Below are 16,383 nucleotides of genomic sequence, written 5' to 3' on the forward strand. Positions count from 1 at the left end.
CATCACCTGGTGAGGTTATTGTGCCAGTCTGTGTGAGTTGATGATAGAACACGTTCTCCTAAAGAAACCGTTTATTATCTATCATTTTCCACGAGAGAAATGAGAACAATGTGGCGTGGCTTACAAGCGGTGTTGGCCCGGCAAGATCGAACTACGTCCTTGGAGTGACATTATTTATTGAAATAAGTTAAAGTATGTATAGTGAATGCATTATGAAGAGAGCTTCTGTTGAAGCAATGTTGGCTGTAACTCGGCTTCACATTGGTTTGTTCGTTCTTAACAGATGTCCCTTGTGAGACACTGCAGGGATAACAGAGGAAAGGGTCTGAACGGTTTAATTTACCCCTTTCATGAATGGAAGGGATTTCCTTTTGATGGCCTATTTTAATGTATAGACAATTTATGGCCGTTCCTTGAACAGAGATTTTGATCTTAATTACTTTGTTAATTAACTGAGATTCACTGGAGAAACCCTGGTCTATCCGTAGTCTCTCTGCATTGCTGAGAGGACTCCTTAAGAATCTCTTACATCCTCTTTCTCATTTTTAAATGCACCAATCTTGCACTTGTGACTCTGATTTGCAAGTCTGCCTTTGCTGAAGGTGGGATTTTTTTTTTCCTTCAAATGTCAGCAAACCCCAGAGAGCTCCAGCTATCGGTTTCCACTGCCAGAGGAAAGCGGAGCAGAACATGGCTTTCTTTCCCTACCTACTTGCGTCCAAGCAGTAGACTTGAATCACGTGGATGCATTCCACAGATTTATGTTTATTGTTTTCCAATGAAAGAGTCAGAGAGGAAGGTGATGAAATGGCTCCTGCTGCCTCAGCTTTGATGTATAGATTGAACATGCAGCTAATCCAAATTAAATGCACACTGTTAAAAGAATGCAAATCGTCAATCACAGCTTTTTTTTCGACGCTCAAGTATTGTCTGATCACAAGATTGCGATATATTCGAACAGGTTGGGTGGAACATGAACATGAAGTAGGCGTATTGGCACACAGGCTTGCTTGAGAAGAACAAGCTTAGAGTGAGGAGAAGCAAGGTCCAGCTGAGGCAGCTGCTTGCGATTATTCTCACCCCCCCCCCCCCCCCCCCCTCCCCTCTGGCAGGAAATGAGCAATCATTTAGTACTGACAGGTACATGCTGAACCACTGCTATCTCTTCTCTGAACCAACTAAATAATGGATTACAGCAGTTTAGTATTAACCTTAAGCCTTTCACGTATCAATGCTAGGTTCAGCGGTTTATATATTTTCAGGTGCAAGAGTATGTTTTTCTGAGCAGGGACAATCATAAAGTGATGTGGCCCTTAAACGATTGATGGACCACTCTTGTATCCACATCTAAATAAGAATACATATCTGCAAGTGTGATACAAAAAAAAACAAAAAAAAACAAAACGCTCTATTTAAATCCGACTCAAATGTGAGGTGCTTTTCTGGTTGTGAAAAACAGTAATTTAGAGGTCTCTGGTGAGTTGCGGAGGGCTTAGTGGGTCCAGATGGATCTGGAGCGGAGCTGTGGACCTACCTTAATGCACTGCCAAGTAACACGATCAGTTCCCTGAGGTGGCAGTAGAAATTAGGACCTCATCCAATATTTGGCCGAATTCCAGTAATTGGCCAATAATAATCGGCCAATTATATGCAAAAATATATACCAAATATGGTGAATTAAAAACTTATTTTTTGGTCCCTTAAAAACATAAAGGTAGGCAGAAGATTTTTTTTCAGGACTCTGTCCTACAGTATTTAACTCCACAACAAAGGAAAGAAATGTAAAATTGTCAGATTTTTGTAGGTTTTTTTTGTGGGGCTTTATGAATGACTCTTTATCTTATGCTCCACGTTAATTTAAAAACAAAAACAAACAAAACAAAAAAAACACACAAAATACTTTCTGCCGATTAGGATCTATGAGAAATACCAGGAGATTTAAACTATGAATTTTTATTTGATGCAAGTGAAGTCGAAGCCGATTATCATTGTACAGTTTAAGAATAAATAGAGTAAATAGAGTGACATTGTATAATGGTGACACAACCTATGAATTCAACAAAAAAAAAAGAGGAAGGCAACATGCTACAGTCAGTTATGTGTGCGGATAAACACAAATGGCTTAGAATCATCTCTCCTTTTTTTCCTCAATTGTTCTTATTCCATTACTGGAAGGAAGTGGTGATTCTGTTTAGCTGAGTACTGTTGTGGTTTGTACCCCCAATGGGAGGGTGCGCAACATATATGTTGCATACGAAATTACAAACTGCACATAACAGAACTGTACACATTTGCAGAACTAAAATAAGGCTGAACAATTTTGAGGAAAAATCTCATAGTGATTCCCTCCCCAATATTGCAATTTTCCACAGGCGTACCTAACCAGCTGAGAGGAGCTACGCTTTGTCTGTACTCCATGATGTAATTTTGAGCAGTGAAAGTGAATTTCATCATCTTGCGATACTATCACAAGTGCAATTAATCATGCAATGCTAATCTAAAACGTCCAGGTAAAGGAACTTGTAAACAAGCAGCGAGCTCTGTTGTTTAGTCTCTGACAGTCCTCTACAAACATCTCTGTTGTGCTGCCCCAGATGTCTCATTACTGCAAAACAAGCAGTGAGATGAGCAACACAGAAACCATCGGCCCTCAACGATGCCTCCTTTTCAATTAGTCAAGATTATCCCAGCCAGAGTGGGTCTTTCCTGTGCAGTGATATGCTAGCTTGCCACACACGGGACGGCCATGTGTCATTGTCAAGATAAATTTAGTGAGTGGCGGAATTAAAGGTGATTGCACGAGGGAAATTGTAGCTCCACACGAGTGCACAACAAGCTTAATAGCAGGGGGTTGCTCTGGCATCTATAAACTTTACAACCTATGAGAATACATAGGCAGAGACACAGTTACACACTTACTATGCCTCACTACCTCTCATAAATTAAAGCGATAGCATCCCACAATTCCTTACAATATACAGTTGCTCTACTTGGCGGGCATTAATCAAATCATAAAACTAAGCAAAGGCAATTTCTGTATTAGCTAAAGCAGGTAGACGCACTTAAAAGACCAATGGAATAACCACTGCCCTCATACCATTGCCTGCACCTTTATGAGGAAAAACGACACAATCATTTCTTACAGATCTGAAACATGATCAGCTTGTTGTGCAACCAAAGAAGGCTCGTCTTGAAATAGAAAATGCAGCTGCAAAACAGTGAAGCTTGCTGCCTGACGCTAACGCCGCATAACTTTCCAGAGAGTCTGTGCCATAGCTGGAGCAACTCCACTGACCATGGGCGTCTGTGGTTAAATTGTGCTAGTCTACAGGTCCGGAGGAGGCAGGCAGGCTCCACTACTGCTGACACGGAGCACCCTTGCAGGGGGAACGACTGAGTAATGGCAGGGTAACGTGATCCAGGACTCGAAGGGAGTGGGAGCAAGCGTGACTCCTAAATCATAGCTGTGGGAAGGAGAACGGGAGACGCGCAAAATGTGTTTGCAAAGACGGATGTGTAGGAAGATGAGAGGCTGAGGAGACAAAGGGTGGAGTAATGAAATAAATTAGCAGGGGGGCAGTATATTTTGGAAACCGCCCCATAACACGGGATGCGAGGGAACGCCTCTCTGCTGCCATTCATGAATGTACCGCACCTCTTGAAGTGGGAGGACCCTCAGAGGAATGACAGGGTGTGGCTTGGGTTTCATATTTTATAAGACTGTCTCAGACATAATAGAAATGTACGAGGTACAAAACGAGTTATATTTTAATCTGATTTCTAGAGCTAATGTGGTTAAGATCGCCGCCTGCGAATGTGGGGACACTGGTTCAACACCTAAATTTTGTGTACATAAAAGACAAATCATAGTTCTTCTTCTTTAAATTGAAAAATTTGGCTGTAATTTACTCCCATTTTGGAGCTAAACAATAATTTAACTTATGGGACATAGCTAGGCTTAAAGAAGCACCACCAATAATATAAAGACTGTAAAGTTCATCATTAGGTGTCATATCATTCTCCTTAAAACACCAATCTAGTAAGACTTAGCTGAGAAGCAATATTCGCCCGACTATTACGGAGCCACAAACTCAGTTTTCCATCCACCATATGGTCTTCATTCATTATTCAGACTTGAGATGTGCTTTCCTTGTTCTTCAACCATCCCACTCATGACATATTTGGGCAGCACTTACCCGACAGGACCCGTATAAGCAAGCAGGCTAGTATAAAAGAGAAATGATGTTTTATAACGGCCAACTGCAACAGTTTTGGGCAATTAGATGAGAGTAAGGGTGTTCAAACTTCTTCTCACAACATTTTTATTTTATGCACGCCCTTTATTTGGAATGCTCTGTAATTGACAAATTCGTCCACATAAAAACTATCCTTGAGAACTGCACTGTAGCCAATATAAACAACTAGCTTAAAGCGGCAAAACTGTCAAGCACCACCAACTCTTCGACAAGAGAGGAGCGAACTAGGTCGGCTACTGGTTAGCAGTTCGCACCAAGCTAGGTTGCTACAGCTTGAGGGGTCTGGGAGTCGGCCGAGTGTACGCCCATCTTGTGTCCTGGAGTGACTCCAAGCCAACTGCCCTGACTTCAGTTGTGAGGAGTATTTTTTTATTTATTTAGTATTTTTTTTCCTGTCTTTTTAGCAGGAAAGCTTTGTCACTAATGACAAAGCACAAGAAAATGAAGGCATACGGCACTAACCACACAACCGCATTAAAAGTTACAAGCAACAAGATTTTTGAGCAACATCAGCTTTTTGTTGAATAATTTCTACTGATACAGTTTCTTCAAAGCATTGTTATGAGTGGCGCCTGAAAGAAAAGCAAATGTGTGTGCGTTATAGAAATATGATCGGTTATGATTGAGCGGAAACGTTAGACAAGCATCTAAGTTTCCTTTGCCTGCTTCCACCCTCCTCATCTCGCCACATGAGAAACCGCAGTGGAACTGCTCGTAAGCCAAAGCCAACAACACAACCATCTTTACGGCATGGATTTTGTTTACGCAAGGTGCCATGTTTACATGCCAACCCCTTACTCATGTTCGGAGGGATTAAAAATATGACAATGTTACTCTTCCCTCTCAGCCACTGTATTCGATGCACCCTTAAAAGTGTGAGCGATTCGCCACAGTGAGCGTGATAAACGAGGCTGTCACGGTCCAACTGTGACAGACTCCTCCAAAGAGCTGAGAGCTGCACTGGGCCTGTGAAAACTCTTAAAAACGTGTCAGCTAACCAATTTTCCAAGTGAGCAGTAAGCTGCTCTGAAATGAACTATAAAGCTAGAATCTAATTGCATGCATACTTTGCAAATTATGATTTACTTAACCAACTTATATACCGGTACAAGAAATACACTCAGTACAGAGTCACAGACCTTTAAGGAAGACAGTTGCCAACCATTTGTGAACCAGCCCCATAGAATACATCTATACTTTTTGTCCAACCATCAATCAACCACGAGGCACGGAGCTATAGAACCATTCGTACTCTTATTCAAACAGGCAATTCAAAGTCCTTGGTTAACGTAATATACAAAGCTCAACATGAATGAGCATGCTTCCTTTGAAAAGTCAGTGGTGTATCCTTTTCTCAAGGAAAGAAAATAGCTTGAATATTGATGGTTTGACTTAGTGTTTGAATTCTTGTGATTTGATTTTCTTTGTACTAAATTTTGGAAAAATATTGAATTAATTTAATTCTGCACATTGACAAATCTCATTTGCAATCAAAGACTCACATTTTTGTGAGTCCAGTGTTTTGTAATATTTGTTGCAGTACCGTATTGGTTCCTAAAGAAAAGTACCGGTCCAAAACTTGGAGCACATGGCTCAAATCTAATCTGGAAAAAGATTGGATTCCTTGTGGTTTGTGGCTCCACTCTGCCAAGAAACTCACATCAGAGCATAATCTCTGCAGATCTCAGTTAGACCCGGATTTGATTTTTACGAAAGTGAATGTGGGCTTACTGACTTCAACGAATGGAAGATTCTGTCCTGAGTATTTGACGTATTTTAAGTTTTTCTTAAATCCATCAGAATCATAAACATTCTTGAGACCAGTCATTACCAAAGTGTAGTAAGGGGAGCATATTTTTTTAATGGTAGGCAAGAATCAATGCCCAAGTACAGTTCAGTTGGATTAAACTTTTTAATACAATACGAAATACAATACAATATTGATTTGTACTTAATTTTTAAACCGTCTTAACATTCAAACTATGCCGACACCAAAGCTGAACTGCAGTAAGATTGACACGAGACCCCACTGCCAGAACTCAACAGGAAAAAAAATTAGTAGGGGCAAGTGAAGGGTAAATGCACGCTACCCTTTTGGGGGCGACACGTGATGACAGCTAGACATTGAAATGGCAACAGCTCAGGATAAAAAAAAAAAAAAAAAAATGCAGGTCTGAAAGGGTGCGAAATGAAAACTTCCTGCAGGAGTTGCAGCATGTGGGATTCGCTGACCTTTACAGCTCGTTATAATGTGACAAAACCTGGATTCCTGGCAGTGGTGAAAATAATATTTTGTACCTGGAAAGGAAAACCAAAACCCCCTCTGGAATAAACACCACAGTGAGAGCTATTTCCAGTTTCAGTATGTTGGCTCGGCTTGGAGGGGAATTTCTCCTTCACTCCTCCTCCCAGCAACACACATTTTCAGTTGATCACAGCTGATCATTAACGTCCACGATGCTTTTCAAATATACACTACATACATTCTCGCAAAATAAATAGGCTTACTCCTTGCAGGAATTGGAAACTAAACTTTTTTTTTTACTCACTGATTGTGAGAAACATCCACACTGACATACTGCAAAGCTCACAGTTGCCAACCGCGGCTGATCGGGCAGAAAGCTTCCAGGCACCAATCGATTAGGAAACTGATACAGAAGATGGCTTGTTTCACAAAATAATTTGTTTCGCATATTCATCTGAGAAAGAGCCAACGCAAACTGCAAAATGCACACTTCAAAAGGCAAACTTGGAAGGTGATGGGACAAATGTTCTGTCTTGTACATCAACTATGGGCCAAACAAATCAACAACATGACATCGCTCGTAGAAACATGAGAATTTGACGAGCAGCCAGTCAGTCCTTTTGGATGCAGATGAATCTGAATTACGTGAATTCTTCACACGAAATATCTATTTACAATTTTAGCCGTTACTACTTATTATGTCACAAAATATAGAAATTAGCATAAAAGGACAGCAAAGAGCAAACAGTAATTTGGACAAAGTTGCACATCACACTTAAATTTTATATTTTTTTCACATAGCTATAAGATAAGTCACTCCAAACATGGGTGTTATCAATTATTGACCACATTGAAGTGCTCAAAGTTATTGGCAGAACAAACATGCCATTTTTGTGGTGCCCTGAAAAACAAGGATTTTGGAGGTATGAGGACATGATGCTCATGCTATCATGATATATGTGATCACTTTATACATACTTTACACTTAGAGATTGGAAATCCATTTCGAAGCCAAAACTGGTGGTCAGAATCCTGATCTTACAGCAAAATTGGGCAAATGCCAGTTAATCACTCAAAATAATAAAGCGTGTGCTACTGTTCAATAAAATAAGTAATGTCATTAACAGTACTACACCACATCTCCGCATTTCTATAGCTCTTCCTATCCTACCAACATAATGAATTCTCCATCAGAGTCCTCTTCATTAAAATTACATGCACGTTCACCAATTTGAGAGGCAAAGAAAATTTCACTTAACGTCAGTTGATTCTGCGGCTTAATTGTTGGGTGAATAAATGTATTAGCTTGCTAAATACACATTAGAGAGCAGGATTAATGTTTAACATTGGCAAACCTTTACAAAGAAGTTGAAAGAATCATCCAAATCAGCTGGAGCAGGTACAAAGTCCAGCCAATGGGTCATTTCCAGACGTTTTTTTTTTTTTAAAGCAACCCCTGACCACTATACACTATTTCATTTCAGGTATCACTTGGACAGCACACGTGTAAGCATACTGTATCACTCGCTCGCCTATGGCTTGCCGATTGATAGTAGAACAGCATCGCAAAATTGCCTGCCTGGCAAGAAGTTTTTCTGTCCCCGACTGCAGTTCAGCACCAGTTAGAGACACTTTACGGCCATCACACTGCTCCAAAGTGCAATACAATGTAAGCTTCAGGTTGTTGCGAGTCATAATTTTCCATTTGAATCCCGTTCCAGTGTCAAGAGAAAGCACAACTAAGCATTCCATGAGGAGGATGTGACTTCGCAAAGAAGCAATGTTTTTTGTAACAATTCGTTTTCATGAACCAGGGTTTTTTTTTTTTTTGCATATTTGCTCCACTTTCTACCTGTGTCAAGGTTCGTTTCATGAAATATATCACTTAATTCACAATTGACCAGTCCCGTCTTATTCTTGAGGTTTGGCAGAAAGATTCACAAAGTTACATACCAGTTTCCCGAAATCTTGGACCTCACAATCCATCAATGCGTTCCTGCTCGCGTAGGGTACGTTTTCAGAGCGTCGGTCCTTAAAGCCTCCCTGTAAAAAAAGTGAAAAAACTATTTAAGCTTTTTGCATATGGTTTACACATCATTTATCACAAAGCAAATATGTTCAGAATTTTTGTCACACGAGATGTGTCAACACCATCTGCATTTTGAATGAGCTAAATCTTTTCTACACAGGAAAAGACTTGAACACATACATATCGGACTGTGCCAATTAAAACAAAAAACAAACAAACAAAAAAAAACAGGCGTCACAGTTCTATTAAGCATTTTCATTTCTATTGTGGTATTTGGAGTGTTCCGATTAGGGATTTATGCCGATTCCAATATAATCATCTGAGGGAGATCGGCTGCTAAAGTTCCGATCACATGGATCACAAAGTTTAAGTTTTGTTGCAATTTAAGTATTTTAGTTGACAAACGTGCTACTAGTACACTAGTGAGTCGTAACATTATAAAATTCTCCTAGTTAACATCTTGTTCAATACTACAAAAAGTCAACAAGTGCAGTGCAGTCTTACCTCATTTTTATAATGTTGTCTTAGCTACCTGTACTAGTATGCCAAAGCTGTCCTACTGTACCTGGTTCTGTGACCTACCTGGTACATTGCATGTACATAGCAGCGGGCAAATGGGCAAGGGTTATTCAATTTTGTAGCTTTCAATAAAAATATTAATTGAAACAAATGTCACTGCCTGGGGCGCTTTCCCTAAAGGTTTCAAATTTGCTGGAACACAGTGGGAGACATAACAAGGACGAGGTCTCCACACAAAATTCACAGCATCCTTTAAATTGAGATCAATGTCTGCGCGTCACTTTGAGGTGGTCTGTGAGAGAGCTTGGTGCTGGAATCCTGAAATTTGATGACGTTTGCGTTAGCATCGCCGTAGGGTTAGCACGGGCCTGCTATGTACTAAATGTACACAAACTGACATATCTTACGACAGTGTTCACCAACACGAAAGTTGTTGCCTGTGAATATTCACGTCATTTGTATAGTATTGTATGTTGTTGTTTCTGAACTCTGACGGTAAACACACAAACCGTAAAGGAAGACCTTATGCAGATATTCCAGCTACATGTAAGCTATGGTGACTAACAGTGTAAACTAAGCCCAGTTTGGCTTCGTTTCCGTGACTCGAAGAAGCAGGCTCCATTTAACTGTTGAATTAGCTCGAATTATACCTCACCTGGATCTCCAGAGAACTGGAGGCTGCACCTTCACTCTACAGACGAGGTCATTTTCGAAAACAGTTGGCAAAATCGTTGATTCTCATTTCTGTTTCGTTGCAGCCATTTTGGGCCAAACCTTCACTAAGATCACGTGGGGGTGGTACGTGTGCGGGTGATTATTACAAGCTCTTATTCCTCGTTTAAAATCGACTTATATACATTTCAGGCAGCAAATTTAGTTCTATAAATACATATATTTTTATTATTTTCGCTAGCGACAAGTCAAATAATGGTGCTTTGTAGACATGTTTTTCATAAAACACCTCACAAGAGAAGAAATGGTACAGCCCGCTTGTTCTGTGAGTCTGCTGCACATGCAGCCAAAAAGCTCAGAATCAGATGCTTAGTAAACTAGCAATGTGTTTTATGCGGCGGTTGTGAAGAGCGAGTAAATAAATAATAATAGAGATGTTGCTTTTAAAAAGTGTGAATTTGACAAAATTCTCCTATTTTCCTGAGGTAAACTGAATGAGGACTATGGAATCATTGCAGCACTTTTAGTGTCATTGTTAACATAAATTAATAGAGTTTTCCATTTTTGCCACTTTGTCACATAAGTATTACTCAAAATAAGTTTAAAATAAGTTTCAGAAAAAGGTGAGCCATGATTGGTCATGTTGCCACTGAAAATGACATCACAGTTGCTCAGGGTTCAGCTAACAGCCAATCACGGCACACCTCTTTTGTGAACTTGTTGAGCCATGATTGACTCCTGAGATGGATAAAAACGGGTGAAATTTGCTGCTTAACTCATATTAAACAACACAATATTAATTAAGATGCCGTGTTTATATTTGTGTGGGCAAATACAACTTATAAAGAAATTATTCGGGTTGACTTCCCATTTAAAGCATAATTAAAACTAAAACAACAATAGGTGCTTTAAATGGAAGAAAATCGTATTAATCAGTTATTAAGAGACACATTCATGGAAATGTAGAGCCTGCAGGAAATGACCTGTGTTTAACTTCGGGCAACTCTGTGCCTCCATTGCCAAGCCGTACCAAAAATACGGGTATAGTATATACGGTATATTATGATTTCCAACAGCACTTTATTAAATATTTCATTTTATATGTACCTGGTGAGGAGATAGTGAAGCACGGTGCGCCTTTGTTGCAGAATGCATGAGTACAGTCAATAAATGGAAGCAACAGCCTCGAAAATAACCACACTCTCTCTTTTTATTTCTAGCCCATTTCCTCTCTTTGTATTATAGCTACAGCGGCATGGGCAAACCACTTCTTCCCTGACAATCACACCGTGTTGTTTTTGGTTCATTGAAAAATAATGTATATTTCTTTTAATTATTTAAAAAAATAATATTATATGTATTTATAATTTTATTTTATTTTTTTAATCATGGAAAAAAAATCTTTGACTATGTGAATCTGTGGGTATTTCTGTGGCACTACTGTAATAATTACATTAATGTATTGGTACAATTTTAGCACAATAAATGACACAGAGCACCAATAATGACGTTTTCTTGATGTCTAATAAGCCATAAAAAGACATTTAGATACACGTGAAGGTCCGCACACCCTTTTTACTAGTGTTTCACACTGCGTTGTTTGGTCAGTGAAGCATGGTGTTGTTAGTTTTGCAGTTTGAGTCACCTGGGGCTACACACGTCTCCTTCTGTTAACCACTGTCACGGCCTACAGAGGATCGTCTGTGACAGGTGCTCTCTGACTGTGTCAGTTTGTTTGTGCGTGTTGATGACAAACGGTCAGAAAGAGAAAACGTGCAACTTAAGGGTCTTTTTCTTATTCTTTTTTTTGAAACATTCACTGCCATAAAGAGGCGGCAGTGGAGTGAAGGATTGAGAAGAAAAAGAGCGGCTCGGTTGCCTCTGTTTCATGCTGATAATGCGCTGTGACTCATATCAATATTTCTCATCTCTCTAAATAGGATATGAAATAGCTTTTTCTGTAAGCCTTGATGAACGACACAGCTATCACTTGCCAGCATTTGCCGAGAACGCTAACTGTAACTCTTGATTAAATCCTGCGAGTATCATTGTGAAAGAGATGTTAAAGCATTTCAAATTATATTCAAAGCCATCAGTAGCGCTTGGCTGTATATCGAGCCGCGTGGGCCGTAGAAGCACATTGAGGTCTTACCCAGAGAAAAAGTAGTCATGCCATCCGACTTTGTGATCAATAAAGGGATCTTTAGCCGAGGTCCAAATAGAATTAAGAATTGCTTTAGGATAATGACATTATCGACCAACGTTCTGTAAAGCGTTTTAAGCTGCGTCAGGTTAATTCCCATCTTTGAAGGTGTGCGGGGAGCCGGTCGCAATCGCATTGGATGGTCGATGGAATGTTCTCAAAGATGGGTCGCGCTATCCTCAGCACAAGTGAACATTCTCTTCTACAACATATAAAGTACACGAGCCTGGAACTGCCAATGTGGAGCAAACATTTTTTGACTGACAAAAATGTAAGTCATATAAGTACGTTTGAACGTATTTACAAATACGCTCCAATGTACTTGCAGACTAAATGCTAAACACTTAGCATTAGCACGGTGTATTAAAAAAAAGAAAATGCTATTTTATTAGCATTTGACCTATAAAATACCAATACGTACATAAATTCAGTGTGTAAACTAAACATTTTTAATTCTGAATTTGTATGCTTTATTATCATGTTTGAAATGCATGATGTTTTTTTTGGCATTTTTCCCCATAATGTCACGGGGTATGCGCATCATCAAGTCACCACCTTGTGGCATTAGCATTTAGCCTATAAGTTCGAATGTAGAACGTATTAAATACAATTTAATCTATTTGCTAATATATATAAACCTGTTTGCAAATATGTTCCAACGCATTTGCTAATCTAAAATGTTTACTTCACATTAGCAGATCCACGCTATTATAGGATAGTGAGATGTACAATTTCATCAAAATGTAAGGAAAAATGTATGACTCACATCTATATTGCACATATTGTTACAGATGTGTCATATTATACATTACAAATTTTGTGTTTTCCATTTTTTTTTTTTGTCTGTTATTATTAACATCGTTACTTCTTGTTGCTACACCTGAATGGCCACCATGCAAGCAAGGCAAAACAACTTGCAGCTCTCCTGGATCGTTAATAACGGTTTATTACGTCCATGCTAAAGCACCTGAATACACAAGTTATTTGATTTGCATGAGTAGAATTAGATTGGGCAAAAAGTACTAGGAGTGACACTAATATTATACTAATCTAATCTTATTAAGAAAGTTCAATGTAAAAACCTCCCTTCCCCCTGAGGATGCATTACATTACATGACTGCTTGATTTAACTTTAAAATTTGTTTTGTGCATGTGGATCCATTTTGTTTCCCCTTTTCTTCCCTCTGCCAATATTTTTTTTTTTTTTTAGGCCTGGCACTCTGATTGACCCGCCTCTTGTTTTGTATTCCCTCAGTGAATAAAAGTGATGTACCTTGCTCATTATGAGAGACATTGAGGTGTTTTGATGTTTGGGGATGAAAAATGCATTTCTTTACTTGGCTTAATTATGTATGTGTCCACTGTCGAGTTGAAAACTGCTGCTCATGTGAGGGATGTTTCAAGCGTACCTTTTTTTTTTTTTTTGCCATTGGCACGGAATGCATTACTTCCCTATTACCGGCAGGCCTCACGTTCCCTCATATGCAACCTTATGGAAATATTAAATGAAGTGTCTGCACACCTCAGTGGAGACATTGAATAAGCATGAGCATCCTTACTCACGGTCCACGACGTGAGGCTTAAGTTGATTGCCATTTTGGACTCCTTTTAGCTGACAGGCTTCAATACCTATGAGTAGTGTTTTTTTGGATGGAATTTATTAGTTGGGATTTGCCTGTTCGTCCTTTTTCAGAAAATCTTTAAGTATTTTTTGTGAATAACTGAGTTTCCAGTCAAAATATGCTTCTGTTTAACTGGTCAAGTAAGTAATGACAGAGCTAATAGCAAAATGATTATTTTAAATTGTGCTGTCTAAAACAATTTGGTCAAAAATAACCCAAATTGGGTCAAAAAGGGACTGACCCAACTTTTTGGGGTATTCAATGAACCCAAAAAGTCGGGTCAAATGAATAACTCACAAAGCAACTCAAGGTCAAACGAATAACCTACAAAACAGCCAAAGAATTGGGTTGATTTGTGGGTTATTAATTTTATTTGACCCAACCTTTTGGGTTAAACGCCTCAAAAAGTTGGGTCTGTTCATTTTGACGCAATTCAGTTGGGTAAGTCAACTAACTGAAAAGGTAGATCAAATGAATAACCCACAAAACAACCCAATAATTGGGTTGCTTTGTGGGTTATTCATTTGGCCCATCATTCTAGGTTAAATACCTCAAAAAGTGGGTCAGTTCATTTTTGACCCAGAAAGTTGAGTCAAATGAATAACCCACAAAATACAATTGGGTTACTTTGTTGGGTATTAATTTAATTTGAGTCAACATTTTGGTTTAAACAACTAAAAAGGTTTTCGTGACACAATTTGGGTTATTTTTGACCCAACTATTTTTAGAGTGTGAGACAAACATGTACCTGGAAATCTGACCATAACATTGATACAAGAACGATTAATGCATTCCTTTAATCTTCCATCCATCCATCCATCCATCCATCCATTTTCTTGACCGCTTATTCCTCACAAGGTTCGCGGGGGGTGCTGGAGCCTATCTCAGCTGGCTATGGGCAGTAGCGGGGTACACCCTGGACTGGTTGCCAGCCAATCGCAGTCCTTTAATCTTAAAAAAATTAAAATAGAAGCATTTCAATTGGTTCTCGCAGACACAAAAACTGTTAGTGATGTGCGGGGGGCAAAAAAATAATTGAACTTGAACTGATGAATTTGCCTTCTACAAGAGTACTATTTGTGGCCTGCAAAATTGAGGACTGAATCGAAATTGTGTTCACATGGTGCAGCTGTAGTGTGATTCTAACCAATTACATGCCACCTCCATGTATTCCTGTGTTAAGAGATTGCTGTCATTTCACATATTTCATATATTTTACTGCATGTGACATCAGGTTAGACTTTCCTGTATTGCTGGATTAGGATATTGCTAAAAGTAACGAGGTTATGTATCTGGATTGCCTGATTAGCCATACACTGCGCCAGCTACTGTTTTTATTTATTTATTTATTTATTTTTTATTTTTTCCTAGTCAGATGTTTGCTGTCCTGGCACCGTCATTGGTGTTTACTTTAAATATGAGAGGTAGCATCTATAGTTAGGTCAACTTGGCAAAAGGTTTGACAAAAGGAGTAGGAAGTAAGTCCAAAACAAAACCCCAAAACAAATTATACATGAAGCTTAACCACACTTCATTTGTTTATTCAACAAAACAATAAACGTGCAAAGGCAAGTAGTTTTTTTTTTTTTTTTCCGGCCAACCGCACTTACTCACAATTCTGAACATAACACTATTTTTTTGTGAATGAACATGTGTGTGTATGGGACATGCAGATGTGATTTACATCTGATGTTTTGGGGCGTGGTCGCTGACAGTGTTGGTTCACTTATTTGACTCAGTGACTCAGATTGGGGTTTTCAGTTAGCAGAAAGTGTTTTTGGAATGTCAGGTGAAACCCTTCTAATAGAAAATAATGAATGTGTCCCCTCACCTACACAAATGAGGCACGTCCTTCTACATTTTTTTTTCTCCAAAGCTTAAATGTTATTGTTGCAGTCATTTCCTGGACTGGGGTTTCATTTTGGGACTCCCTTTTCACGCCTAAAACTCTACTTGCAGTCTGTCACCTTTTCAGCACCTCTGTCTGGCTGTTGTAAAGGTGTGGGTGGCCACCATTGGACCCTGAAGTGGTCACAGGGACACCGGGCTATGAAATTACACGAGGCCGCCAGCCTAAGGTCCATGCAGTCGTCCCTTAATGAAAATTGTTTCACAGTGCAGACTGCTCAGAGCAGCGAAGACAATCTGTTTGACAACCAGGTTTTAATATGCAAAGGTTGAGTAAAGGGACACCCATAGTAATTGGCTGGCATTTTGACTGTTCATTTATAGTACTGCGCCACTATTCATGCATAGACTGTCGACAAATGTTCTGATGTGCTGCGAGCGCATGTGAGGAAAGAGTAGGTGTTTGGTGTTCACATTCATCCAGTGAAAACAGTATTGGCCTATCACAAACTGAGACGTAAGCAAATATAAACCACCTACACATTTCTCAGATTCAGCCTTAAACTTGCGCCTATAAACAAGAACAAGGACGTGTTCATGGACACTTTCAAATCCTTGTGTACTGATATCAACTATGCAAAGATCGTTTCATTATTCTTTTATGTATAAAATTTTGTTTTCAAACCTTTGTGAAGGTAAGTCAAAACAATTTTAGGCATTATGAGATACAAAGTGGTATTTGTTCCCTAGGCACGCCAACATTTAACTCATTTGAAAGTTTTACCGTAGAACCTCCAAAAACCAAAAAACACAATTAAAAGAGCGCACAATTTGAAAACCCAAATTTTAGCAAGAAAATATGCCCTAAAAGTCACACAAGAAATTGGATGCACTAATGCAAATAAGACATTTAAATTATGATCTAACATATATATCTGTTAAAAACAAATTAAACAAAAGTACCTTTAATATTTATTGTACCCGTTTTT

General features: G+C 39.0%; 1 protein-coding gene across 17 annotated transcripts in view; it reads right to left on the reverse strand.

The window, feature by feature from the left end:
* znf438 (zinc finger protein 438) overlaps positions 1–16,383 on the reverse strand; it is a 106,609-nt gene that overhangs the window by 19,155 nt on the left and 71,071 nt on the right. For 16 of the 17 annotated variants that reach the window (XM_077508432.1, XM_077508441.1, XM_077508435.1 and 13 more), the window contains one exon: positions 8,455–8,544. The gene's annotated coding sequence lies outside the window, so the exon portion shown is untranslated. Of the gene's footprint in view, positions 1–8,454; positions 8,545–9,704; positions 9,854–16,383 lie in introns of those variants that run through there. The other variant, XM_077508429.1, reaches the window with a different exon arrangement.

Source organism: Festucalex cinctus, chromosome 20 (genome assembly GCF_051991245.1).
Source record: "Festucalex cinctus isolate MCC-2025b chromosome 20, RoL_Fcin_1.0, whole genome shotgun sequence".
In the NCBI taxonomy this organism is placed as follows: domain Eukaryota; kingdom Metazoa; phylum Chordata; class Actinopteri; order Syngnathiformes; family Syngnathidae; genus Festucalex; species Festucalex cinctus.